Source organism: Salvelinus sp. IW2-2015, linkage group LG13 (assembly GCF_002910315.2).
Source record: "Salvelinus sp. IW2-2015 linkage group LG13, ASM291031v2, whole genome shotgun sequence".
Taxonomy (NCBI): Eukaryota; Metazoa; Chordata; class Actinopteri; order Salmoniformes; family Salmonidae; genus Salvelinus; species Salvelinus sp. IW2-2015.
This window is the reverse complement of record NC_036853.1, coordinates 47,252,645-47,271,250: the sequence shown is the minus strand read 5'-3', so window position 1 is coordinate 47,271,250 and position 18,606 is coordinate 47,252,645. Positions and strand designations below refer to the sequence as shown.

The window sequence follows — 18,606 nt, the reverse complement described above, 5'->3', positions numbered from 1 at the left end:
AAAATGTGATTTTAAACCTAACCACACTGCAAACTTTAATCCTAACCGGACATTAAGACCAAAAAGCACATTTTGTTTTTAGAAATTGTTACGATATTGACTTTGTGATTGTGGTAACTAGTGGAAACGCCGCAAGTCAATCTCGGCCTTCTGCAAGATGTACGAACCTCTTGCCATTCCTCMGTATCGGTCGAGAATCGCGCTCTTGCATTGTCCTCTGCGAACTCACGRGATTCCTTTAGTTCCAGTAGCTGTYGTTTCCGCCGCAATACCCTGTTTACTTTCTGGCATTGAGACATTTTAAAACAAAACTGCATTGTCGTCTATGTGTTTACAGATCTCTGCCGCAGCTGTATTCGCTAACACCTCCATAATAGAGTATATTTGAGTGTGGAAAACCATAGCTGTTGGTATTGTTAACGACGTTAGCCAAGTCCTGCCTCCAACGAATTAAAGGCTGCCTAGGGTAAGGATGTGACGCTGTGCAGTTAAATGACTAATATTTCGAGTACCATGGTCTTAACAAAATCTAAATAACAATAAAAACGCTAAGGTGAACATTGTTCTTGGTCACTTTACTTCCGTCTACACTGAAGAGAAAGAATGTTATTGGTTGACATCATAGCTCAAAGGTGTAGTTAAATAAACTGTATGCGTGCTTTTCTTGGAAGTATGGTACTGCTTATRATGTTACACATCAAATCTCCTATGACAAGTACTGTATCTTTCAAGCTGAGAGTAGACTTGTTTAGAAAGGACAGTGTGTCAGCAAGAATAGAGTAGAAAAGTAATATTACTTTATTCCATCTACATCACCTCAGTAAGGTAAATATTAAACTCTCCTTGTTCTAGCCCAGGTMTACTGTCTCTCTAAAAACAGGTATTTACTCAAGCCTGTTTCAAATTCCAAGTTAACYAGGGGCATGTGATTAATTATCCTCTTACCCCAAGACACTTCACACTATTTCAGCTAAAGTATAGTTCCCAGATATCCCAAGCCACACCGCTATGATATTTCCCCTTTGTGGACACTCTTATGTCTGATAAGGCTAGTCAGGAAGGAAAAACTCTTGTAACATAGTTTGCACTTGAAGGGCTTCTCCTTGGTGTGAACGGTCTGGTGCCTCTTCACATAATTTGCATCAGCGAAGCGCTTCCCACACGTGGGGCAGACYTACGGCTTGTCAGCATCCGTCCTAATGCTCTGCCTCCCACGTTGTGACCCAATGACACCAGAGGAGGTAGAAGCAGGAGTCACCCTCAGGTGGTTGGTGTTTGAGCTCCCTCCTTGACCTCTAGCCATTGTTTGGGTGTTGTTGGGATTGTGTGCTGTGTTATAAGCTAGGTACCTCTTGTGATGAACACCCATTCTGACCCTGTCTGTATTGGTGGGGTAACCATGAGGAAGGCTAGACCCAGGTCCAGACCTTCTATGAACCCAGTCACCAGGCATTAGACGAGACCCTGAAGGAGAAGACAGACTTGCTGATAGACTACCACCAGAGGGGTCTCCCACCACTCTCTGWGAAGGCTGAAGCRCAGGTTGACCTGCTCTGTTCATCATGGATACTGTGGTGTTTGTATCATAGGAACAGGAGGGRCTATCTCTATCAGCCCCAGGCCCTGCTRCATCCCTGCACTGAGYCTGTGAAGAGAAGGGTCTGGGCTGCAGACTGGATCCCTGACTGGAGCCTTTGTTTCTTTGATAACCACCAGGACTAAGGTTGTTCAGTCCACCTGTCCACTGGTTGTGCTCTGTGTGGTGGTGTCTCTGTCCCTTGTGGTTCAGGCCTGGTTTTGAGCCGGGAAGGAAGAGCGACGGCTCCGGATCCAGAGTTCTGATCCGGGGCCAGGCTTTGTGACTAACCACCTCAGAAGTCCAGTCTCTCCCGCAAGCAACACCAGATATCAACTGGTCCTCTGTAAACTGTAAACACAAATTGAACAGAAAAGCATAAAGGTTTATATAAGAAACTCTTTGCTGTATACACAGAAACATGACATGATATTATAAAATGTTAACCACAGTCAAGCCTCTAACACTGTGATTCAAGTACCTAACAATATGGAGCCATTGGAGTTTATTATAAAAGCATTTCCATATGTGTCGATTCAAGAATTAGTATAATGTTTTGYTTCGACTGAGAAGGGAAACTCAGTCCCTGCAATGATGCAATGATATAAAGTCAGTCAACACAGAGTCAATTTTGTATTTAATTTAAAAAAAAATGGTCTTACACTCAACTTTGAAGTACAGTACTTTTATTGCACAAAATGATACGTGACAAGTAGAATAACTTTTCTCACTATGGTAACACTATTTTCTGTAAATCTGGTACCCTTGCAGTGATAAAATGTATTTTAGAATACTTTGGAAAAAGTTAAACATTAGACACAGCTTCACCACTTCATGTCAAGTAAACATGAATTAAGGCACTATAATTTCCTCATTATAAAACACCAGCATCAAACAGGACAAGGTTGTCACTTTTCATTAGTGAAAAGTTTTTACAGACACCATCACACCAACCATCACCATATKWTTTACTCTACCTCACCATGCTCATTATTTCCTCAGTTCACCTCATCCAGCTCCATATACATCCAAAACCAACAGATTTAACTACAAACTAACTAGTACTACATTACATGTCACTATACTCTATACATGGGCCGTATGCATTTTCTGCTGGTGTATCCTGAGGTAGCTCCTCTCTGAGAACCTCTTCCCGCAGTGCATACAGGCGAACGGCCTCTCTCCCGTGTGGACCTTCAGGTGCATCTTCAGCTGGTGCTGGTGGGAGAACCTCTTCWCACACTGGGGGCAGCTGTAGGGTTTCTCCCCTGTGTGGACCCTCTGGTGCCTCTTCAGGCTGGACGATTGGGAGAAACTACCCCGGCACAGGTGGCAAACAAATGGTTTCTCCCCCGTGTGAATCCTCTTGTGAATCTCCACCTGTTGGGGGAAACTGAAGGTTTTCCCACAGAAAGAACAAGGGAAGCGCTTCTCTGTGGCYCTGCCACCTTTACGGATTCCGTCTCTACTTCTGTCATTTGTCAATCGGCTTGTGTAGCTATTTAGTGTTGAGGCACTGACATTGTCTGAGGTCTGGTTTAACATTCGGAAAGTGTAGGGAGAACGAAGGCCAGGAAGTGTCTGTGTTGTCACAGGGTCCATGTTCCATTTGATAGATCCTATAGAAGGCAGGCTGAAGGCAGCACCTGTTAGGTGGTTAACCTGAGGTGCCATCAGTCTCTCGGAATCACAACTATAGGAGCAGGATGSAGCATCGCTAGCCAAGTCTGTGTCTGTTCTTTCAAGCCACATACTTCCCTGTCCCTGCAGACCAAATCGACGCCTCACTCTTGTCTCTGACAATCTGTTGTCTTGGAGACTAGGTTCGGTCGTTGTTTTGTGTTCGACTGTCTGTTTCTGGTTAACAGTGTTGTTCCCCAGCCCAGAGTTGAGGACGCTGTCCCATCCACTGACCTCCACTATGTCGCTACTGGTCCTGGCCTGCTCCGTGATGTTGTCCCCTGGAGCCTTGGCTGCACTGGTCGGGGTCTGGAAATCCAAGATGGCCACCCAGTCTCCTCTGTTATCCTCCAGCCAATCCCCTGAAGGTTACAAAATAGACTACAAACATGGCACAGAAAACTGTACATATGGAGTTTTTTGTTGTTGTCAATTACCTGGTGAAGTTCGTACATTATGTGTGTTTTAGTATGTAAACATACATTGTACTGATTTCATTTTATTGAATGAAGAGAAAYTAATAGCCAGGCGCATCCCAATGAAGTAGCTATATCTATTATGTTCTGTATATGTATGTCTCTCTTACCTTGCTCCCCCATCTTTAGTCCACTCAGCAGATCAATGCTCTCTGGWCCGTCTTCTATTGTCTCCTCTTTGACTAGCAGCAGATCAGGCTTCCCATCCTCCATGTCTACTGACTGTAAGAYATACAGAGTGAGAGGWTGTTGAATCAAGACATCTGATATGAGCACCCTGCTATGGAGCATCTTCTGATTGGGCAATGAGGGATTGATGTGATACTATGCAAACGTGTTAGTTGAATTGATTATATGACACTCTAATGGTTTGATAATTMAAAGGCATGGTCCCACACGTAAGACAAAATTAATCAAGACCTGGGCCCTTATCCATAAAGAGTCTCAGAGTGGGAGTGCTGATCAAGGATCGGGTCCCCACTTGTCTATATAATCTTAGTCATTATGATCTAAAAGGCAAAACGAATCCTAGATCAGTACTCCTACTCTGAGAGGCMTTGTGGATACGGGCCCTGAACGAATACCATTCAGACAGTAGTTCACAGTGGGCTTACCTCCGTGAGACTGTGTGTGGTCTTGTACTGCTCAGCTGGTTCCTCTGTGGGTTCAGGAGGAGGTGTAGTCTGGTTGTCCTCTATGACCATGGTCCCCTCAGGGTTCCCCAGACCCTCCTCACACCCCTCCTCCTTCACCAGCAGCACCTCTGGACCCTCCTCCTCCTGGAAGAGACAGGTGACACAGATTAGACATGCACTCCCTCAGTTAAGCACACACAGATAAAACGCACTTTCAACATGGAGTGTTTACCCATCCCCACTATGTTTGAGTCCTATACTGTAGTTACAGAATGACTTCATTGTTGTTAAACCCATCATGGTGGACATAAATATGATGTTGTGGGTAAATATGAGTCAGCTATGATAAGTCAAAAGTCAGACAAACCTGACTAAACTATTTTGACGTACAGTAGATGTTTGTTAGTGTGTGGGTCTAGAGTCAATGAAAGTCTTCGAATGAAAAGTTCAGTTTTTTTGTTTATTAAACAACATGAAAACCACACATACACCTCAAAAAAAAATCTGCATGAACATGATAAACTGAATAAATTTTCTCATGAAGTGCRTTGTGAAAATTTGAACATCATATAGCCTACACAGCACAAACAATATGAAACAGACTTTGTAGGCTTWTATACCAAACAATCTGTGGTTATTTTCTAATTCATGTAGGGTTTGACGTCAGAAGCTATCGTGTGGAATGTTTACTTTATATGTTATAGAGTGGAATGGTTTTTCTGCTGGTGTATCCTGAGGTATCTCCTCTCTGAGAACCTCTTCCCGCAGTGTATACAGGCGAACGGCCTCTCTCCTGTGTGGACCTTCAGGTGCATCTTCAGGTGGTCTTGGCGGGAGAACCTCTTCTCACACTGGGTACAGCTGAAGGGTTTCTCTCCTGTGTGGACCCTCTGGTGCCTCTCTACTTTCTGGAGGCAGCTGAAGCCTTTGTTACAGAACATGCAGAGGAACCGTTTCTCTTTAATATTGCCTGATGTGGCTCCCCTTCTCTGAGCCTGGGCTCTAGCCCTGTCATTTGAGTTCAATACCTCATCAAAAAGGACACGGCTGTGTGACTCGGAAGGCCCCATTGATGTGGACACTGGGTTTCGATCCCTGAACGAGTGTAAAGGAGAGCGGGTGGCAACATTTAGATCGGTCTCTAAGCTTTCCCTGTAATCTAAGAAATCTCTGCCCTGTGAGTGTCCATCTCCAAGGTGACTATCTGCATTCCATGTGGGAGGAGCGTCGCCCTCCACTTTCACAGTCACTTCATCTACCACTATAACCTCCCCTTTCTTATCTAGGCAGCCTTCAGTGTATATACTACTACTGTAATTGTTCCTGTCCCCTCTAGACAGATCAGTCTGTGTCTCTAAACCCAAGGGCATGTTGCCAGGGTCCATTTTTGTAACGTAAGAATAAGACGGATCATCGCCGCCAGTGTCTAACACGTCACTATCACCATGGGAATGAACCATCCTCTGCCTATGGTGAAATACTGGTAAATACTCTGAGCCGGGAGCAGGAGGACAGCCCAGTCTCCCCAGCCCCAATCTCTCTGGGTCTGATCTGTGGTCAGATCCTTTGTGTAAGAGCCTGTGTGTTACAGTTAAAGTCTTGGTCTCTGACTTGAGGACGGCGTTCGGCGTTCCACTGACCTCCGTGATGCTGCGTCGGGCGCTGGGATGCGCTGGGGTGGTAGTGGGGTCCTCTGTGGCTACAGGGGGCGCTCCAGACACTCCAGTATGGATGTCTCTGCTGTGCCGTGGGTCCTCTCCTTCAGACCTCTCCTGCTTGACCCCAGGACCTGCAGCCTCTGCAGACTGACACAAGAAGATAACAATGTTGTAGGTAAGTCTCACAAGCTCCCCTATGGCAGATAAATGAGGATGTACATGTAAGCAAGTGAATAGCAGAGGGTAGCCTTTCTGAAACAAACAGGCTACATTTGATTTCCAAAGTAATTATAATTTGTAATGCAACACTATTACACCAACCTCAATCATGATAATGTGCTGGGTTGAGGTTCCACTCCCCTCATCAACAGTGATTGGTTGGTCATCTCTCCATGTATTGTGTCCCGCTGGCTTCACAATAGTTCTGTGGCCTCCAGTGAGATGTCCTTCACCTGAGAGAGTGATTGGYGGCAAAGACGTGGTTAGCTACTGTCAATGCTATATTGTACACTTAACAATGTCTACAATTGGCAAGGATGTAAGGTAACACTATTCATAACTTCTTGATATACCATTTATTGTACTGATCAATGTATTATGCATCATATTGTTTTCCTTGAGTAAATAATAGCCATGCAGTAAATCAATACATTTGTTTTGTATATTATATTGTCTCTTTATGCAAGATTACTAAGTAATCAGGTGAATTATTGCATACTATCCAAAAACTATCCAAAATAACCAATTCTGGGTAACACATCTTAACACAGACGGTAACTGCGTTATACATGATCCGCGACAGGCCACGCAGCTAAATGTACCTCTTGAAATTCCTCTGTATCTGTCGAGGATCTTGACACTACTGGGACGACTGGTGAGGACGCGCTCTCGCATTGTCCTCTCTGCGCGCTCCCGTGCCACCTTCAGTTCCAGTAGTTTCCTCCGCAATACCCTGTTTTCTTTCCGGCTTTGAGTTATTTCCAAACGAAACACTGCATAGTCGTCGTCCACGAGTTTACAGATCTCTGCCACGGCTGCATTCGCTAGCACCTCCATGATGGAGGCTATTTGTGTGTGAAAAACCATACAGTTAGCCATTGTTAGCAGCTAGCTAGCGTTACGTAGAGAACATCTATCAACCAAGTCCTGTCTCTAGTGCGAATTAAACACTACATGGGGTAAGTATTCGATGRTGTGCAGTTAAATTAATCATATTATGAGTTCCAGGTTGTTAATAAACGTCTAAATACAAAAAAAACGCTAAGGTGGAAATTGTTTCTTGGTCACTGTTCACTCCCTTCTTCTTCGTATGCGTTTCCGGCAGTCTAGAAGCAATGTTGTGTGGCCTAATGCTGCTGCGTTTTACAGATCGGAGTGTGAATTGCACATTTTGTCACAAAAAAAGGGGGGGAAGGGCAAATCAATTGCACCATCTAACCCTACACATACACTGAGTGTACAAAACATTAGGAACACCTTCCCAATATTGAGTTGCACCCCCTTGTGCCCTCAGAACAGCCTCAATTTGTCAGCCATGGAAGACAAGGTGTTGAAAGTGTTCCACAGGGATGCTGTCCAATGTTGACTTCAATGCTTCCCACATTCGTGTCAAGTTCGCTGGATGGCCTTTGGGTGGTGGACCATTCTTGATTCCCACAGTTAACTGTTGAGTGTGAAAAACCCAGCAGTGTTGCGGTTCTTGACACACTCAAACCGGTGTGCCTTACACCTACTACCAAAGACACAAATCTTTTGTGTTGCCCGTTCACCCTCTGAATGGCACACACAAATGTCTCAAGGCTTAAAAATCCTTCTTTAACCTGTCTCCTCCCCTTCATCTACACTGATTATGTGGATTTAACAGGTGACATTATTACAGGATAATAGCTTTCATCTGGTCAGTCTATGTCATGGAAAGAGCAGTGTCCTAATGTTTTGTACACTTAGTGTATATACCACTATACCCCAAAAATCCACTACTTGAACCCAACCAGATCCTACTCCAGGCCACCATCCACTACCAGAGCTGGGGGGCTCCCAGTCGAATTACTCACCCTTTGGCTATCCTCTACTATCTTCACTGCCTCAGCACAAAAACTTTCTGCCCCACTCAAACTTTGGCAATCTCAACCTGTCTCTATCTCACAGGGCACTTCTGATCCCCAGCTGCATGGGCGCCCCCACAGTTGACACACAATGCTTTCTCTATCCCAACTTTACACTCCCTCTGACTARGCCCTCCTGTACATTTCTCACATCGTAGGATCTCCCTATCTCCACACTGCTGCAACATATCGGAATCCTTGGCACCAAAAGCACCGTAGCGGGTTCGGAACATAGGCCCTCACAGAATAGCAAATATTAACCTTACCAGGTAGAAACTCTGTGTCAAAGCTCAACAAGACAGACAGGGTATTCTCAGTCGCGCCATTGCCACAGGGTCTACGTCTCAGCATACGGCGCGCATCTCAAACACCAGGAATATTATTTTTTATTTGAGCCACCTTTACTCTACACTACCCCATTGATCGCTCCTTTGAGAAAGCAAAGCATGATACAGGTTGATGCCAGAGGCGCGTGACGTGGTTCGCTCGCTGCCTCTGGACGGAGGATGCAAAAAAATATATAACAATTCCACCCCAACTTTGACAGATCACAGTTTGTCCTTTTAAATAGCTTGAAACAACATGGGCTGGCCGAATAGCAGGGATCCACTTTTTCCAAAAAAGGTCACTCCTACCGGTCCAAAATCATCTCTGGTAGGATTCTCAGAGTAAACGTTGGAAGTCTCTACCACACCTGTTGCCGCAGGTACTTCATCCTGGTCAGGCTAATTCTTTAACACCATTACCAGGTATATATTCGGAAGATGTAGGTTTGAGCCTGGTGCCTTCCCATTCTTCCGTGTCTGCGTCATGACTTAGAGAGAACTAGATAAATCAAGACACCCCACTTCCGTTTTAAATTGAAGAGAAAGGATCTTATTGGTTGGCATCATAGTTCAAAGGGTGTGGTTAAATGAAAAAGGTATGCGCCTTCTTAGTACATTACACATCAAATCTCCTATGATCAGTATCTTTCAAGCTCAGAGCACACTCGTTTAGAAAGAACAGGGTAGAAAATAATAGAACGATTTTATTCCATCTACATCACCTCAGTAAGGTAAATATTCATATGTCCTTGTTCTAGCCTAGTTCTATAGTCTCTAAAAACAGGTATTTACACAAGCCTGTTTCAAATTAAAAGTTAGCAAAGGGTTAATGCGGGGTATGTGGTTGATTACCCTCTTACCTCAAGACACTTCACATGATAACTATAATATGTAAGATAAATATATATATATTTTTTACCTTTAACTTAAATTACCTAGAAACGCTTAACCTTCAATTTTTTCATATTCGCATACACTACCGGTCAAAAGTTTTAGAACACCTACTCTTTCAAGGGTTTTTCTTAATTTTTTTTACATTTTCTACATTGTAGAATAATAGTGAAGACATCAAAACTATGAAATAACACATATGGAATCATATAGTAACCAAAAAAGTGTTAAACAAATCAAATAGCCACCCTTTGCCTTGATGACAGCTTTGCACACTGTTGGCATTCTCTCAACCAGCTTCATGAGGTAGTCACCTGGAACGCATTTTAATTAACAGGTGGGCCTTCTTAAAAGTTAATTTGTGGAATTTCTTTCCTTCTTAATGCGTTTGAGCCAATCGGTTGTGTTGTGACATGGTAAGGGGGGGTATACAGAAGATAGCCCTATTTGGTAAAAAACCAAGTCCATATTATGGCAAGACCAGCTCAAATAAGCAGAGAGAAACGACAGTCCATCATTACTTTAAGAAATTAAGGTCAGTCAATATGGAACATTTCAAGAACTTTAAAGTTTCTTCAAGTACAGTCGCAAAACCAATCAGGCGCTATGATGAAACTGGCTCTCATGAGGACCGCCACAGGAATGGAAGACCCAGAGTTTCCTCTGCTGCAGAGGATAAGTTCATTAGAGTTACCAGCCTCAGAAATTGCAGCCCAAATAAATGCTTCACAGAGTTCAAGTAACAGACACATCTCAACATCAACTGTTCAGAGGAGACTGCGTGGATCAGGCCTTCATGGTCGAATTGCTGCAAAGAAACCACTACTAAAGGACACTAACAAGAAGAAGAGACTTGCATGGGCCAAGAAACACGAGCAATGGACATTAGACTGGTGTAAATTTGTCCTTTGGTCTGGAGTCCAAAGTTGAGATTTTTGGTTCCAACCACCGTGTCTTTGTGTTACGCGGTGTGGGTGAACGGTTGATCTCTGCATGTGTATTTCCCACCGTAAAGCATGGAGGAGGAGGTGTTATGGTGTGGGGGTGCTTTGCTAATGACACTGTCAGTGATTTAACCAGCATGGCTACCACAGCATTCTGCAGCAATACGCCATCCCATCTGGTTTGCGCTTAGTGGGACTATCATTTGTTTTTCAACAGGACAATGACCCAACACACCTCCAGGCTGTGTAAGGGCTATTTGACCAAGAAGGAGAGTGATGGAGTGCTGCATCAGATGACCTGGCCTCCACAATCCCCCGACCTCATCCAAATTGAGATGGTTTGGGATGAGTTGGACCCCATAGTGAAGGACTGCAGCCAACAAGTACTCAGCATATGTGGGAACTCCTTCAAGACTGTTGGAAAAGCATTCCAGGTGAAGCTGGTTGAGAGAATGCCAAGAGTGTGCAAAGCTGTCATCAAGGCAAAGGGTGGCTATTTGAAGAATCTAAAATTTACTACATGATTCCTTATGTGTTATTTCATCGTTTTGATGTCTTCACTATTATTCTACAATGTATTTTTTTTATTTTTATAAGTAGGTGTTCTAAAACTTTTGACCGGTAGTGTACGTTGTAGCTTAGACCTACATTTCATCATCTGAGGTTTTTGTATTGTGCCCGCCAACGGTTGAGACAACATGCTCATGAATACAGGGGGGGTGTCATTTCAATCATAAAAATAGAATTCATAGAATGGACCTATTCCTTCAGACCACAGCAATTGAGTTGATACACCATTTGAAATTTAAATTGAATAGAAATCAAATTCTATTCGTCACATACACGTGATTAGCATATGTTATTGTGGGTGTAGTGAAATGCTTGTGCTTCTAGCTCCGACAGTGCAGTTATATCTAACAAGTATTATCTAACAAATTACACAACATATACCCAATACACACAAATCAAAGTAGGAATGAATTAAGACTATGTACATAAGGACAAGCGATGTCAGATTGGAACGGACTAAGATATAGTATAGAATACAGTATATACATATGAGATGAGTAATGCAAGATATGTAAACATTATTAAGTGACTAAGATACCGTATAACAGTTTAGAATACAGTATATACATATGAGTAATGCAAGATATGTGAACATTATTAAAGTGGCATTATTTAAGTGACTAGTGTTCCATTCCTTAAAGTGGCCAGTGATTTCTAGTCTATGCTTATAGGCAGCAGCCTCTAATGTGCTAGTGATGTTTAACAGTCTGATGGCCTTGATAGAAGCTGTTTTTCAGTCTCTCGGTCCCAGCTTTGATGCACCTGTACTGACCCCGCCTTCTGGACGATAGCGGGGTGAACAGGCAGTGGCTCGGATGGTTGATGTCTTTGATGATCTTTTTGGCCTTCCTGTGACATCGGGTGCTGTAGGTGTCCTGGAGGGCGGGTAGTTTGCCCTCGGTAGTGTGTTGGGCAGACCGCACCACCCTCTGGAGAACCTTGCGGTTGCGGGCGGTGTAGTTGCAGTACGAGGCGGTGATACAGCTCAACAGGATGCTTTCAATTGTGCATCTGTAAAAGTTTGAGGGTTTTAGGTGACAAGCCAAATTTCTTTAGCCTCCTGAGGTTCACCACACTGTCTGTGTGGGTGGTCCATGTCAGTTTGTCAGTGATGTGTACGCCAAGGAACTTGAAGCTTTCCACCTTCTCCACGGCGGTCTCTTTGATGTAGATAGGGGGGTGCACCCTCTGCTGTTTCCTGAAGTCCACGATCTTGAAATGTCCATGAAATGTTAACCTCTTAAAGCGGTAGCCTTACTTCTCACTGACACATTAGTATACAGTGTCTCTTCCGCCTGTGTGAAGTAGGATGTGAAATCTGACACCACTTAAAGCTCTGATCTCCTTCCTACTATTTCATTCACTCTTCTGACTGTCCATCAACTCCTGGCTGAACCCTACGTCACAGCCACTGGCAGCTGGGGAGAGTGGTTTCATCACTCTAGCACAGTGGTTCCCAACCTTTTCCAGTTATTGTTCCACCAACTGAATATTGCTCTGCCCGGAGTGCCCCTGAAGTACCCCCTCATGTTCATTTTACCAGTAAGTCTATGGTCTCGTGAGTCTTCTAAAGTACCCCTGTGGATAGGCCAAGTACCCCCAGGGGTCCTTGTACCCCTGGTTGGGAACCACTGCTCTAGGACATTCAGAGATCGATTTATAGCCAACTTTATCAAAGTAATCGAAAATAATTTATAGATTTAAAACAAAAAACACATTGTTTGTCATAAAAGGACAAGGTTCATATTAGATGTAAGGCGAGTTCCCAACAAGTTCAGAAAGCCGATATTTGGTCCTCAGCCTGTTTGACTCCATGAATGTGTGAGTGTTAGTTAGCTAACTTTTGCTTGTGTCCAGAGATGTCTGTCTTGATGCTTTTTCCAGGTAAAAAAAGGAAGTAGCAAGAGAATACGCACCAAGATTTCTGAATTTGTTTGTGCATTGCTCATGCTTTCAAAATGTCGGAGCCCGGAGAAGACACGTTTCCGAGGCCAGCAGGACAATTATGAGATGGAGTTGTCGAGATGCCACCGGGCCGCTAGCACAGCCGGGAGAAGAGGAATATTGGGACAGGGACATGGAAAGGTGTATTTCGGAGGAGGAATGGAAGAGGAAAAAGAGGTTGAAGAGAATGAAGAAAGCAAAGGTTGCATATGATGACGATGGCGATTTTAAAAAGGGAGATGGTGTCAAAGAAGACTTGGGTCAAGTACAAACAGAGTAAGATGTCCAACAGACCGAGTTCTGGAGGTAAAATGGAAGTGAATGAAGCCGAGTTAAGTGAGGTGGAAGGCGTGGTGAAGAGCTCGGAGCCCGAACCTGGCATCGATGGACATTATAAAGAAGAATCTGGTCCAGCAGGAGTGACATTTTTGGAGAAAGTGGATCCTTTTGGCAGATCCTTTTGTGGTTTCAAGGTGGGTGGGAAAGGAGTTGGGTGCAGTTGAATCAGTGAAGATAGCCTATAGTGGACTTGTGATATTTGTTTGTGTTTCTTCTGCCCAGGGGGAGTGGGCGCTCCGTGTAACGCAACTTGGGTCAAGATCTGTTTCGTGCTTTGCTCTTAGGAACAGGGTTGAGTGTAGAGAAATTTAAGTTGAAGATTCCTGGTGTGACGCCCGCCGTTTGGTGCGATGCAGACTCGGTGGTGAGCGTGGTACAAGATGCAGACTCTGTGGTGAGCGTGGTGCAAGATGCAGACTCGTGGTGAGCGTGGTACAACAGAGGGGTCACTGTCAGTCCTTTTGAATCAGAGTCTTTACCCGACAAATTCATGTTAGGATGTATCAGTTATCCTGTTAGAGTTTTTTTTCCGAATCCACTACGTTGTTTTAGGTGCAACGTTTATGGTCATGTTACAGCAGTGTGTAGGAGGGAGATTCCTAGATGTGGGAAGTGTCCAGGAGGGCCTGGGACAGAGGATTGTGTAGTTCCGGTGGATAAAGTTCTGTGTATCAACTGTAGGGGTGCACATGATTCTGGGGATCTGACGTGTCCGGTGCGAGAGAGGCAGGTTGAGGATGGTCAGAGTAGTGCAGAAGGTGTCGAATGCTGAGGTAGTGAAGAAAGTAGAGGAGGATCGGTCAAGGGTGAGGAATCCTGAGAGGATCCCTGTGAGTAGTAGATCTGTGCCAGCACAGAAGGGTAGGCCAACGAGTGATATATGCTTCAGGAAGGCTGGCTTCTTAGCGTTCATAGCAATGATTACCACAGAAATGGAATGTTAATCACAGAAAAAAGATGTGGTGGCAGCTGCAGAGAGGTACTTGTGTATATGAGATTTGACTTCAGAAGAGTTACAGGGTGTGTTGAGTGGTGGTGTCCCGTCCTCCCAGGCCGTTGGCATGATGCAGGAGCAGATAGGGTCAAAGTAGTGGAATGGGGTAGTGGGTTTTTAATAACTGTAGGGTCAGTTATTAGTTTTAAAAAAAAGATAATAAAGGATAATGGATTTATGCTATAGTCCAGTTGGGGGTGGTAATGCAACATACTGGATGCCAACCACAGTTAAACTCCACCGAAGAAGAAGTAGTTCAGGAAGCCAAGCTAGAGCTCTGTGACGTTCACAGCGGTGGGAGCAGATGTTTTGATCAACATTTCTTGGAGTATGCAGCATTACTAGTTATTGTTTATGGCCCTCATGATACATTATTACTTTGTGGGATTACGTAGATTATTTAGTGACATTTCACTGGTTTTAACTTCTAATTACTACCACAAAGATGGCCACCGGTTCACCCACAGTCAAATGTCAACTTAAATGGTCATGTCTATTTTATTATCTGTATTTCTATGATTTCAATAGCTTTCCTATGGAGGTTTGACAGTGTAATTTTAAAACAACATATATTCCCATTCAGGTCAACATCATCTGATGTCTTTGTGGTACCATTTGAAAGTTGACATTTACATTTTATTCCCATTTTAGTACATTTATCATGACAACCATTCCTGTTTTCAAGTGCATGTTGTGTCTCAATCAATGGCAGGCACAACACAAAAACATCAGATGATGTAAAATAGGGTCTAAGGTACAAAATATACTATTTTTTTAAAATCACGAGTTCACACATTTTTAGATAATTGATGTTTAAGGTGAAGAAAAAAAGAGAAGTATTTTTTTTTATATCAATCTCAACCGTTTATGTTTTCCAGTGATGAAAACATGGAAGTCTCATTGTATGGTGGGGTATGCAAAATAGATCAACTTTGAGCACCTTTATCTCTTGAATGTTTTGGCATACAGGTTCAAAAAGTCATTTTATGAGCACTTCTACAATGGGAAAATATATATGGAAGGTTTCTTTAAAAATCAAAATGGGTGCTGTTAAAAAGTGATTGAATTCAAATGGATTTACCCTTGGGTGTTGTTGGGGTTATGTGCTGTGTTATAGGCTAGGTAGCTATTGTGGTGAATGCCCATCCTGACCATGTCTGTATTCGTGGGGTAACCATGAGGTAGCTGAGTAAGGCTAGACCCGGGTTCGGTCCTGGTTCCAACCCAGGAAAGACAAGCAACAGCTCCACGGGGGCCAGGGTTTGTGACCAGCCGCTTCAAAGGTCCAGTCTCACCCGCCAGCAAAACCCAAGGGGCCAGGGTTGCGTCTAGAAGCACGATTTCGATTGCTCCTACAGTTTTGCTTCGGTACTGATGCCCAGCACAGAAAGACAATTTCATAGATGGTGTGAGAGCAAAATTGCAAGATTATGTTATAATACTGTAATTGCATCAAATGGTTGTTTTATGCAACAGAATAAGGGGTTGTTAGAACACTCATCTGGGTGTGTTCCACTGAAAGTGAGCCTCTGGGAGATTTAACACTGACAGTGGATTTACGATGGATTGGTGATAAACTTAACAAGACCACATTCCATAGCATGATTAGTGTCTGTGTGCCTGACTGGAAGGTACCAGGGAGAGATGGCTTGGGGCCAGACCCTGGTTTCTACACAATTATACGTTTTTACAGCAGATACTGTCTGCTGTGAATTCTAAGTATCTTTCATACAAATCTTAACCTTGTGACCCATTCCATACATCTGTTGCTTGTCATGTAGACTGAAGGGCGTGTGTCTTTGCTGTAAAAGGCCATGGTATCTTTTGTCGTTGGGCTCTCAACGAATCACCTAGGGGGGGGTTTGTTGACAAGCTCCATTACTGCAGTAATTAAATAATAAAGTTTGATTGTTTTGAATAAATGTAAAAGTGTCTCCTTTTGATTACAATAATTCCACGACAACGGCCACTTTGAAAACAACCTGTTGGACATCTTGGACACAGTCTCCTGTTGTTATTATACCTCAGTGGCAACACCGGATATCAGCAGGTCCTCATACTGCAGACTGTAAACACAAATTTGCATTTCCATGTAAAAAGACCCATGAGCATGATGTTGTCCTCACTGTTTTCTGGTGTACAGTTTGACAGCTAGCATAAATAGTAGTCCAATAGATCCATGAGAGGAGTTGGCTTTATGGATCATTTGTAGACTCAAATACAGAAAGGAAACATTCCTTAATACCAAACAATAACAAGGCAAACCTAACATTTAAGCATAACGACGTAGAAATAAATGCAGACATTACCTGACAATGGAAAGCAGAACAGTAACGTTAGCTAGCTAACGTTGTAGGCTTGTAGTTCATAAGTGTAAACTTAATATCACAACCATTTAATACGGACTCCAGCGATTTAAAAAAATAAAACTTTGCTTGTTTAATAGCGAGATCCCAAGTATAAATACACTGAAGTACACCACTTTCTCAATACTTTTGGAGTTCACTGTATATCACAATTTCTTTATTATTTGCCCTTGTAGAGTAAACTCTGTGTACCGTCTCACCCCTATAGGTCACTGCAAAATATGGAATCTATACATAAATGTGCCTTAAAACTAACAAAGTACCCGACATCCAACTTGTTCAGGTGAGATATAATCATATTTTATTATCTATGTTCTAAAGCTGTAGATATACTTTGCAGTAGTTTCATAACCTTTTCTTCTCTAGAGCAATGAAGTTGGCAACAGCACCCGCATGGAGAAGGAAGGACTGATCAGAAGTCTGCAGTTCCTGGAAGGGAAGAATGTGAAAATAGGTGCCATTGTCACCCGACGGACACCCTTCGATCCAGAAATACCTGCGAGTGGAATGACCAACAATCACTCATATAGCAAAAGGTGTGTACATGAATAGAATTGTAATTTGAATGTGAACATCATCAAGTAACAATAGACTGCTGACAGGTGACTATTTTTTATTTTTTTTTCACCTTTATTTAACCAGGTAGGCAAGTTGAGAACAAGTTCTCATTTACAATTGCGACCTGGCCAAGATAAAACAAAGCAGTTCGACACATACACATGGAGTAAAACAAACATCCAGTCAATAATACAATAGAAAAATAAGTCTATATACAATGTGAGCAAGTGAGGTGAGATAAGGGAGGTGAAGGCAAAAAAAGGCCATGATGGCGAAGTAAATACAATATAGCAAGTAAAACACTGGAATGGTAGATTTGCAGTGGAAGAATGTGCAAAGTAGAGATAGAAATAATGGGGTGCAAAGGAGCAAAATAAATAAATACAGTAGGGAAAGAGGTAGTTGTTTGGGCTAAATTATACATGGGCTATGTACAGGTGCAGTAATCTGTGAGCTGCTCTGACAGCTGGTGCTTAAAGCTAGTGAGGGAGATAAGTGTTTCCAGTTTCAGAGATTTTGTAGTTCGTTCCAGTCATTGGCAGCAGAGAACTGGAAGGAGAGGCGGCCAAAGGAAGAATTGGTTTTGGGGTGACCAGAGAGATATACCTGCTGGAGCGCGTGCTACAGGTGGGTGCTGCTATGTCACCGCGAGCTGAGATAAGGGGGACTTTTACCTAGCAGGGTCTTGTAGATGACCTGGAGCCAGTGGGTTTGGCGACGAGTATGAAGCGAAGGCCAGCAACGAGAGCGTATAGGTCGCAGTGGTGGGTAGTATATGGAGCTTTGGTGACAAAACGGATGGCACTGTGATAGACTGCATCCAATTTATTGAGTAGGTATTGGGGCTTTTGTAAATGACATCACCGAAGTCGAGGATTGTAGGATGGTCAGTTTAACAAGGGTATGTTTGGCAGCATGAGTGAAGGATGCTTTGTTGCGGAATAGGAAGCCAATTCTAGATTTAACTTTGGATTGGAGATGTTTGATGTGAGTCTGGAAGGAGAGTTTACAGTCTAACCAGACACCTAGGTATTTAGTTTGTCCACATATTCTAAGTCAGAGCCGTCCAGAGTAGTGAGTTGGACAGGCGGGCAGGTGCAGGCAGCGATCGGTTGAAGAGCATGCATTTAGTTTTACTTGTATTTAAGAGCAATTGGAGGCCACGGAAGGAGAGTTGTATGGCATTGAAGCTCGCCTGGAGGGTTGTTAACACAGTGTCCAAAGAGGGCCAGAAGTATACAGAATGGTGTCGTCTGCGTAGAGGTGGATCAGAGACTCGCCAGCAGCAAGAACGACATCATTGATGTATACAGAGAAGAGAGTCGGTCCAAGAATTGAACCCTGTGGCACCCCCATAGAGACTCCCAGAGGCCCGGACAACAGACCCTCCGATTTGACACACGAACTCTATCAGAGAAGTAGTGGTGAACCAGGCAAGGCAATCATTTGAGAAACCAAGGCTATCGAGTCTGCCGATGAGGATGTGGTGATTGACAGAGTCGAAAGCCTTGGCCAGGTCAATGAATACGGCTGCACAGTATTGT

The 18,606-nt window shown here is 43.5% G+C and overlaps 1 pseudogene; it reads right to left on the bottom strand.

Moving 5' to 3' along the window:
- Window positions 1-775: 775 nt before the first annotated feature.
- Window positions 776-18,606, bottom strand: part of LOC111971297 (uncharacterized) — a 56,765-nt pseudogene continuing 38,934 nt past the window's right edge.